The following is a 10,158-nucleotide window of genomic DNA, read 5'->3' on the forward strand; positions in this document are numbered from 1 at the left end:
TTACCTTGATCATAATTCCAAAATTTATTCCTCTTCATAGTTTCTTATTTTTCTATTTCTGCAGGTTGGATAACCTTGGTATCTTCTTAAGTCTTTCAGTTAGCCTTGAGTTGATGTTAATAGCTTTCTTACTTTAACAAAACTTAAAATTTGGTGTTCCAATTCTCTCTAATTCATCTTCTCTGTTTTAGTAACCCATAATAAGTGAATTTACATTTTTAATTTGTTTGAAATTAAACATATGCATTTTAAGTAAATTTCTTCATTTATGTAACATAAAAAAATAACTAATACATCTTATAAGTGATTGTGAAGATGTTTCCATTTCTTCAATTCTAATTATTTCCAAACTCCTGTTGATATCTCCTTTCACCTTTTGCTGTTATCATTATTAAATTGGCCTGGAATGAATACCCTATCTTGTTTAACTTTTAAAAATATATTTTTGCTTTTGTTTTGTATTTTTAATTTTGATTCTTGGATTTATGATGTTAATTTTGATAAGTGCATTAGAGGAAGAAACTGGTACTAGTATAAAAAATTTATTGTATATATAATTTGTACACTTTTACATATTATTACTTCCCTTACTTCCATATAGTATTGAAGAAAAGACTAGATCAGAAGTGGGGATGTACTAATTTCTTAGGAATATCTTTTATGGTTTCACAATAAAGGAAAACACTGTGTGTGTTTGGTTTAAAATGAGTGATTTGATTAAGGTGACAAGAGGATGCAATATTAAAAGTCTTTGAGAAAGTTAATCAGAGTAAATTTAGACAGGAAACAATGTAATAAGTAAGAGGATAATATGAATTAAAAAGGAAACTTTCTTCTTTCATTTTACTTTGATTCAGCAAACCTTCTACTTCTTTGAAAGAAATGCAGTCTTTATGGAGTGATCAAAAGCTTGTTTCACTTGCTTGTTCCTCACTGTGTAAATGAAGGGGTTTAGCATGGGATTGACCGAAGTAGTGAGCATGGAAACTCCTTTATTAATGGCCACCTCTTCCTTTGCTGAAGCCTTGACATGGATAAAGATGTAGCATCCATAGTTGATGGAGACCACAATCATGTGAGATGAGCAGCTAGAAAAAGTCTTTTTCTTTGCTGAACAGAATTGTCCAGATGAGGTAAGTGTAGGACAGAACCACACATGCCAGGGTGATAATGAGGGCAATGACAGCCATCAGTATAACCATCTGTTCTATTAGCCATGTATCTGTGCATAAGACCTTTAGGAAGGGGCCTGCATCACAGCTAAAATGATCAATGGCATTGGAGTCACAGATTCCAGCTGGGGGCCAAAGCTAAGGGGTGGGAGAATGATCATCAAACCAGCCACCGAACAACAGGTGACTAATATAATACAGACCCTGTTGCTCATGATGGTAATGTAATGAAGGGGTTTACAGATGGCCATGTAGTGTCATAGGACAAGGCGGCCAGAAGAAAAAAATCTGTTGCTCCAACAAGAATAACGAAAAATAATTGAGTTGCAAAACTACTTTAGATGATAGCATTGTGCCCCGTTGATATACTGTACAGGAATCTAGGAATATAGACAGTAGTGAATGAGACTTCTGAGAAGAAGTTTCTGAGGGAAAAGGACATAGGGGTTTTAAGGTGGAAATCCAGCATTGTGACAGTGATAATAGTCAGGTTCCCTGTTACACTCAACATGTAAGTGAGGAATATAAAGATAAAAAGGAGAACTTGCAGTTGTGGGTTATCTGTCAGTCCCAGCAGGATGAAGGTAGTTATTGCTGTGTAGTTCCTCATCACTGACTTTTCACATCCATACCTAATCTGTATATAAAAAATAAAAAAAATCCAAAGAACATTGATGAGGAGGTAGGTATTCAAAATCTCTAGCAGAAGGCCCTGTATATAAAAGCCAAACAAACTGGCATACATGTACTTTTTCTCCCTACGGCATAATCAGCCTTGCTACCCTTCCAGTAGCCTTCTGGAATTTTACTGTTTTGTGGGCAATGGAGATTATTTTAAGTATTTATGTTATTGTAAAGTAATGTAGCTTTTCTAAAATCATTCTTTGCCCCGCAGAATTTACAATGGTGTTTAACATTTACAAGTCATTACATCCATTAGATTTGCACATGGGTTAGAGAAAAGATGAGTACTTAAAAGTGATTTTTTTTTTTGTCCCAGACAAACTCTGGATATAGGGTATATGCAGGTAATTAAGAACATAAATTCTATTAAATTCTCCTCCACTGTTAATATCAAAGGATTTCCTATAAGAGTAAGATTCTTTTGTCCTGGAAGACAAGCCAACAACAATGACAACAACAAACGAAAACACTGGATCCTGATCCTTCCCCTTGTCTCTTTATGCTTCTCTACTTGCATTCCTTATTGCTTATTCCCAACACGTAGAATTTATTATACAAGTATTTTACATATGGTGTCAGAAAATGTGTTCAAGATATTTAAAACACGGAATATCCTCAGATGATTTCATGTTAGGTTTCAGTTAATAAATGGAAATTTCAATTAATTTCAGTTAATTAACTGTGTTTTTTCTCTCAAACCACTGAAATTAAAACTACATTTAATTATCTCTGAATATATTCAGCCAAGCTGTGCTTTTTTCATTATGTTTTTAATACCATTGATAATATACTAGTGTCTCCACTTTCTCATCTTATCACTTATCATCTTTTCATCTGTAAGCTTGTTCTCACTTTCAGATGTTGCTGCTTTCTCAACATCTACAAGGACTTCACTATTGTTGAAGCCAATGGCACATTTTAATTTTTATCATGCCTGCATCCCCACATTTTTTCCTTTAAATTTAGTCATTCTTCAGATGGTTTCCCTGCCATCACTGTGATATCCTCCAAACTCTAGATCTCTCTTTTCACCACTCTACACAGACTCTTTCTCTACCCATCCATGAAATATTGGTATTTCCCAATATTTTATCTTCAGAGCTTCCCTTCTTGTTTTCTGCTTTTGTTCTTCTTACTCTATACCCTGTAGGGGTGATTTCACTCAGTCAAATTTTTAGATCATCATTTATATAACCAAATACTAAGCACAGATATTTTCCCCAGGAAAACATGGCTCATGTACAGACCCCTCACAGACCACATTCTGAAAATGGAACCTTGCCCCCCTCTGAGACTTCTCCTCTTCCAGGATTAACTATTTCTTGATTAAGATTAATCTCTTCTGCATGACGTGCAAGATTCTTCATGGCCAGGACTTCTTCTGATTGGCATACCTCATCCCTTGCAATTTCCTGAACTTTCACCCCCATACTTTAAATTGCACTAAAACTGTCTATTTACAGTTCTTCATATATATACTACATTCTGACCCCTCTGCACAGGCTAATCCTCCCACCCTCCTTTGACTGACTAATGCCTATTAGTCCTTCAGGATTCTCAAGTATCAAGTATTTGGAGAGGTTTTTCTTTACCCACCCACTCTGTATGAGATTATGCTCCTTCCTGTGTCTTGTTACAAGCACTTATCCTTACCATATCTTGGAATTGATTACATTGTATTGTAAATATGCAGTATAGTTATATCTCTCCTCCATATTTCTGTAAACCCCACAAGTAGACGTTATGCATTTTACACCCTTATATTCCCTGTCTGGGATGAATAGGGTGTTTAGCAAATGTAAGCGGAGGAAATGGAACGGAGTTGTCTGTAGACTGAGACTAAACTGTATTCTTTAATGATTGTTCAGGTCAATAGGTTCAAAGTTCTTATTTGCATGTCAGATTCAAAGTGCACTGTCATTTCAAGTAGGTTCTTACAGAAAAGGCCTGAACATTCCAAATTCTTAACTTTGTGAATATTCCTTTTCTACTACTGTCTCTGTCTGTGACTAGCCGTTTTCTTACCCTTAATATTATAATTTCCCACCTGCCATTGTTGTTGTTTGGTTGGTTGTTTTTATTAATCTCTCTCTTTCACCTCTTACTTGTCTTTAGGATGTTTTCCCCTTTGTCCAAGATTTGATACCCATATACCATTTTCTGGAGTCTACAGTTTTTTGGTTTTTTTTTTTAATTTTTTGCTCTCCTTTCATTTCCAAAGTTGAAACTACCTACATTGTTTTCAAAGATTGATCCTGCTCCTAAAAGAGTCTCTGGAGTGTGGCATGTTTTCTCCATTTTCCCCACCCCAGACCCTAACATCCTGCCTCTGATAACAAATATCAATGTTCTCTTTTGAGGAATTAATTTGTGTAGTTTTATTAAAATCTGCAGGGATACTTACAGATAATATTTATGGAGCCACTCCAGAAGATCAAGAATATTCTAATATTTTAGGATCATTTGGTCATTAGGGTCACTAGACAATAAACTATAAGAGGGACTTTGTTCTGGTATCTGTTAGGTCCTTGTTGCTACTGACACTGTGCCTGCATGCCAATGATTTTTAAATGAATGATTTAATGTACCTTATATACAGAGTCTAAATCAATTTATATTTTAATCTTTTAAAAAAGGGAGAAGTTTGCACATGATGCTGAAAGACTCAGACTGCAACATCAGAAAGATTAGAATGGCTGCCAAATCCTGTGTCTGTACACAAGATAGAATCTTTTTCTTCTTTGTTTAAATAATTTAAATCCTTATCTGGATCCTTAAGTCCATTTCTCTCACATCTGCTCTCCTAGACCAACATAATCTGAAACTAGTTAATTAAGTAGCCTTTTCATATTCATAGTATTAATTCTACCCTTTTCTTTATGCACATACTAGAAGGGCCACTTATTTGTCCAGTTCTCTCTGCTATCCAAAATCAACTTCAGTGAATACTATTTTTTTGAGAAACAAATGCATAAGCATAAAGACTAATCAATAAAGTTAACTTTCATAAGGCAAAATTAATGTCACCCCTTTTTTATGACCTTGGACTGTTATAAAGTCACTAAAATAACTGCATTATTCAACTTTTATTGCCTTGTCTGTAGTACTCCTCTTTCCTCCATCTCCTTGTCTGCCAATCTACCGCAAATAGAAAACATACTAAAATGTTTTGTGACCCAATGCTTTTTTTTCCATGCATGTCTTTATTTTATTACTCATCTATCCATACCCTGGATAAAGGGGCATCAGTCATAGTTTTTACAATCACACTGTCACAAAATGAAAGCTATAGAGTTATACAATCGTTATCAAAGATTAAGGCTACTGGGTTATAGTTCAACAACTTCAGGTATTTCCTTCTGGCTGTTCAAATATATTACAAAACTAAAAAGAAATAACTATATGAGGAGTCAGTAGTCATAATCATTTGTTAAATCCTAACTTCTTAGTTACAACTCCTCACTCTCATCTGATCATTCTCTCAATCTTCAGGGATATGTGGGCAATGACCATTCTAACTTCTTCATGATGAAAAGAGGTATCAACATTGTGGGGTAGAGAAATGAAACTGATTGATGTTCTTGGAGAAACTGCTACCTCTGGGTTTCAGGACTTATCTGGCATAGGAGCTATCTGGAGGTTTTAAGTTTCTGAAAAAATAAATTTAACTGGTAAAACTTTTATAGAGTGTTAGATAGAGCCCTGGGTATTCTTTAGGGTTTTCAGGAATACCCTGTTGGTTGGGGCTTGGCATACTGTGGCAACTTGCATTATCTGGCTGAAGCTTGCAGAATGACCTCTTAACTCTATTTGAAATCTCTCAGCCACTGAAACTTTATTTTGTTTCATTTTTCTCCCTGTTAGTCAAGAAAACATTCTCAATCCCACTATGCCAGGGCCAGGCTCATCCCTGGGAGTCATGTCAAATATTTCCAGGGAGACTTATACCCCTTGAAGTCATGTCCTACATAGTGGGGACTTTGGTGAGTTTATTTGCAAAGGTTAACCCAGTGCCTTTGAGGTATGAAACATAATCTTACAGTAGCCTTGGATGGCTCTCTCTTACAGCAAAAAACAAGAGGACAGCTTTAAAAATCATTTCTTCACTGGTGTGCTAGTTTGGATATATTATGTCCCACCAAAAGCCATATCCTTTAATGCAATCTTGTAGGGGCAGATGTATTAGTGTTCATTAGGTTGGGACCTATTGATTAAGTGTTTCACTGGAGATGTGACTCGATCAACTGTGGGCAAGAATTTGATTGGATAATTTCCATGGAGATGTTACCCCACCCATTTAGGGTGGGTCTTAATTAAATCACTGGAGCCATATAAAAGAGCTGACAAACAGAAGGAACTCAGAGCTGCAGCTTAGACACACATTTTGGAGATGGCCATTAAAAGCAAACTATTGCTGACATTTTGGAGATACTAGCCCAGAGTTTGCCCCAAGAAGCTGATGCAGAGATATTTTGGAGAATACCATTTTGAAACAAAACCTGGGAGCAAGCAGATGCCAGCCACATGCCTTTCCAGCTAACAGAGGTTTTCTGGACGCCATCAGCCATCCTTCAGTGAAAGTATCCTATTGTGGATGCATTACCTTGGACACTTTACGGCCTTAAGATTGTAACTTTCTAACCAAATAAACCTCCTTTATAAAAGCCAATCCATTTCTGGTATTTTGCATTCTGGCAGCGTTAGCAAATTGGAACAATGGTGATTCAGCTACTCCCCAGAAGGTGTGATTAATGGTTAAAATTCTTTGATGTAGTGGAAACTATAGGAGTTTGGAATCAGATACACTCATAAAAGAATTCTGACTACGCAGCTTACTAACAACCAAAGTTGCAGAAAGGTGACTCTTATCCTGATATTTTCTAAGACAAATAAACAGACAACAATAACTTGCAGAGTTGCTGGGAGTTTTAGAAATGATATATTAAAAAACCATAACAATAACAAAATAAATTGTAAATTTTATCATTGTTAACAGACTGTGGCACCTTCTGCCAAATAGCATTTTATCCTATCCCCACAGTCACTGATGGAAGCCATACTCTTGTGACCAGAGTATTGGTGAATCACAAAAACAATTAGTAGCATAATGATACCATTCAGAAAGAAGACTAAAATACTGAGTGTCTTAAAATCAAAATTTGCCTGCTTAATGATTTGGCCTTTAGTCTGCTGTTTATACTTCTTGTACTTTCTAACAAGGTCCATTGCCCAAACCTTAAATTTAACCAGCCTCTCTCCTCTTTTTCTCTCTTCAATATATGATCACTTTTAATCCCCTTTTTACTTTCCTTATGTTATTGAAGGGGAAATATGTCTTCCATCCTTTTGGAAGGCAGGAATCCTCCCCCCCCGCCTTCTACTTTAATTGGGTCTTTCCCTCTCAGAAACCTTTCCACAAATGCAAAGTAGGCAAAATTGCAACAAATGTGAAATTTTCTTTTGATACTCAATAGTCTTTGCTCTCCATTCCCTCCCCCTCAGATCCCACAAATGAAGGATAAATAAAATATCATCTGACTTATTTTCCCTACATTATGGTTCTTAGTTTCTTGATATGACCATTAAATGTATTTTTCAGCAAAAGGAAAACACTCTATATTTCTATTCATGGAAAAATAACTGCTTTAGTCCTCAAAGTACATTACTTATTTATAATGGTGTGCTGGTTTGAATTCATTATGTTCCCCAGAAAAGGCCATGTCCTTTTAAACTCTTCTTGGGAGTGAAGATCTATTGTGTGTGGGACCTTTTGATTAGGTTATTTCAATTGAGATTTGACACAGCCTATTTGAGGTGGGTCTTAATCCTTTACTGGAGTCATTTATGAGGTAATAAAAGACAGAAAATCTGAGAGAGCTTAGACAGAGAGAATTTCCTGAAGATGCTAAGTGAGAATCCACATATTCAGAGAGAAAGCCACTGGAATCAGAAACTGAAAGCATTGAAACCCAGGAGCAAAGGACAAGCAGATGCTGGCCATGTGCCTTGCTGTCTGGCAGAGGAACCCAAGATGCCAGCCAGATTTGTACAGATTTTGGTACAAGAAGAGTGGGGTGCTGCAATTTGCAAATATCAAAAATTCTGGAGTGGCTTTAAAAATGGATAAGGGGAAGATTCTGGAAGAATTGTGAGGAGCTTGATAGAAAAGGCCTAGATTGCTTTGAAGAGACTGTTGTGGAAATGTGGACACTAAAAGTACTTCCAGTGAAGGCTTAGAAATGAATGTATTGCAAACTGGAAGGCAGGAAATCCTTGCTTTAAAGTGGCAGAGAATTTGGCAAAATTGAGTACTGGTGTTGGATGGAAGGCAGATTTTGAAAGTGTTGAGCTTGGATATCTAGCTGAGGAAATTTTCAAACTAAATGTGGAAAATGCAGCCTGGCTTCTTGAAGCTTATAGTAAAATGTGAGAGGGAAGGGATAAGCTGAGAACTGAACTCTTGGGTACAAAGAAACCAGAAGTTGATGATTTAGAAAAGTCTGGGCTTCCAGAAAGTGTGACCCCAAAGTCTTGTGCCCCATGAGAGGACTTAACCAAACATGGAAATAGTCATTTCAAAATGAGCCAGACTTGGAGATGGAGTTATCCAGGAAGGAACTGTGAAAAGGCTTATTGTCTTATTGTTGGGACCCTGTGTGCTGCAAGCTAAACCCACAAGTTTGTTGCTGGATCCATACAAATGGAACCACTGCCAGCCTGGACTAAAAGGGACAGAAAGGGAGAGATTGAAGGAAAAATGACTTCAAAGGCAAAACCATGAAAGCTGAAGTCTGGAGCCAAGAAACATCGGGCCAGAAGAGCAGACCCACCCATGCACCTGGAGAGGGTGAGTTTGCCCCAGAATTTATGGAGGGTGGGCCTTCCTCCCCTTTGTTTGGGAAGAGAATTAACACCCCAGGGCTCTCAGATACCTGGGTAATTGAGAGGACCTTGGCCACCCATTGTTCAGGAAGAATGCTGCCACCCCAAGCCTCAGATACGGTGGAGCACATACCCTGGGACCTGGGGAGATCCTGGCCACCACCACAATGTTCTAAGGGGGTTGAGAGAGTGCCCCAGAGATGGCAGAGTGTCTGGGTGCCACTCCGATGATTAAAGTTGGTGGTACTGAAAACATGGTGATCTCCCCAGTGCCTGGAGATGTTGGAACCCTCACCCCACTGTTTGGAGAGAGCAGGGCCACTGTGTAAGCCCTTGGAGAGGGTGGGGCTGCTGCTGTCTCAAGTTCTGAGTATAAAACATCATTCTATAGATGACTTTCAGACGTTGAAATGTGATGAAGTCTGCTCTGCAAGTTTTTGGAACTGTTTGGGACCTGTGACCCCTGTTTTCCTTCCAATTTCTCCCTATGGAAATGGGAACATTTATCCTATGACTGTTGTTTCATACATTTGCAATACAGTTAGATTCTGTTGTCAGAGTCTTTTGCTTTCATGGAACCTCCAATCTCCTAAATTGTTTCTCAAAATTTTCATAATTAAAGATTAACTCTTTGTGCTATCAAGTTTTAAGGGAATTGTTAAAGGCTTAATACCATGTATCCACCACTACAGTATCATACAGAACAGTTTTGCTCTCAAAATTCTCTATTCTTCACCTATACATCCCTATCTCCTCCTACAGAGCCCTGGCAAACACTCATCTTTTTACTGTCTGTATAGTTTTCCCTTTTGCAGACTGGGATCATATAGTATGTAGCCTTCTGGATTGAATTCTTCATTTAGCAATATGCAACTAGGTTTCCTCCATGTCTTTTTGTGGCTTGATTGTCCATATCTTTTTATCAATTTGTTTATCCATTCATCTATTGGAGGACCTTGGTGTTTTTAGTTTTGGGAGATTTTGAATAAATTTCTATTGAATTTTGCATAAAACTTTTTGTGTGGACATAAAATTTTAATTCAAACGGGTAAACATAAAGGAGCATGATTGCTGAATCATACGACAATTATGTTTAACTTCATAGGAACCTGCCAAAATGTCTTCTGAAGTGACTGTACCATTTTTGCACTTCCAGAAGCAAATAGTGAAAGTTGCTGTTGCTCTACATTCTTGCTAGCATTCATTCAGTCAGTTTTCTTGATCGTAGTCATTTGAATAGGTTTGCACTGGCATCTCATTGTTGTAATAATTTTTAATTTCCTAGTGAATAATGATATTGAGTATTTTTGATATGCTTGTTTTCCACCTACTTCTTGATGAAGTGTCTGTTGATACTTTTGCCTATTTTTTAATTGAGTTGTTTGTTTTCTTATTATTGAGTTTTAAGTATTTTTGTATA

At 37.0% G+C, this 10,158-nt stretch overlaps 1 pseudogene; it reads right to left on the minus strand.

The window, feature by feature from the left end:
* Positions 1–865: 865 nt before the first annotated feature.
* LOC119541255 lies at positions 866–1,782 on the minus strand (annotated as a pseudogene).
* Between the last annotated feature and the right edge of the window lie 8,376 nt (positions 1,783–10,158).

Source organism: Choloepus didactylus, chromosome 8 (genome assembly GCF_015220235.1).
Source record: "Choloepus didactylus isolate mChoDid1 chromosome 8, mChoDid1.pri, whole genome shotgun sequence".
Taxonomy (NCBI): domain Eukaryota; kingdom Metazoa; phylum Chordata; class Mammalia; order Pilosa; family Megalonychidae; genus Choloepus; species Choloepus didactylus.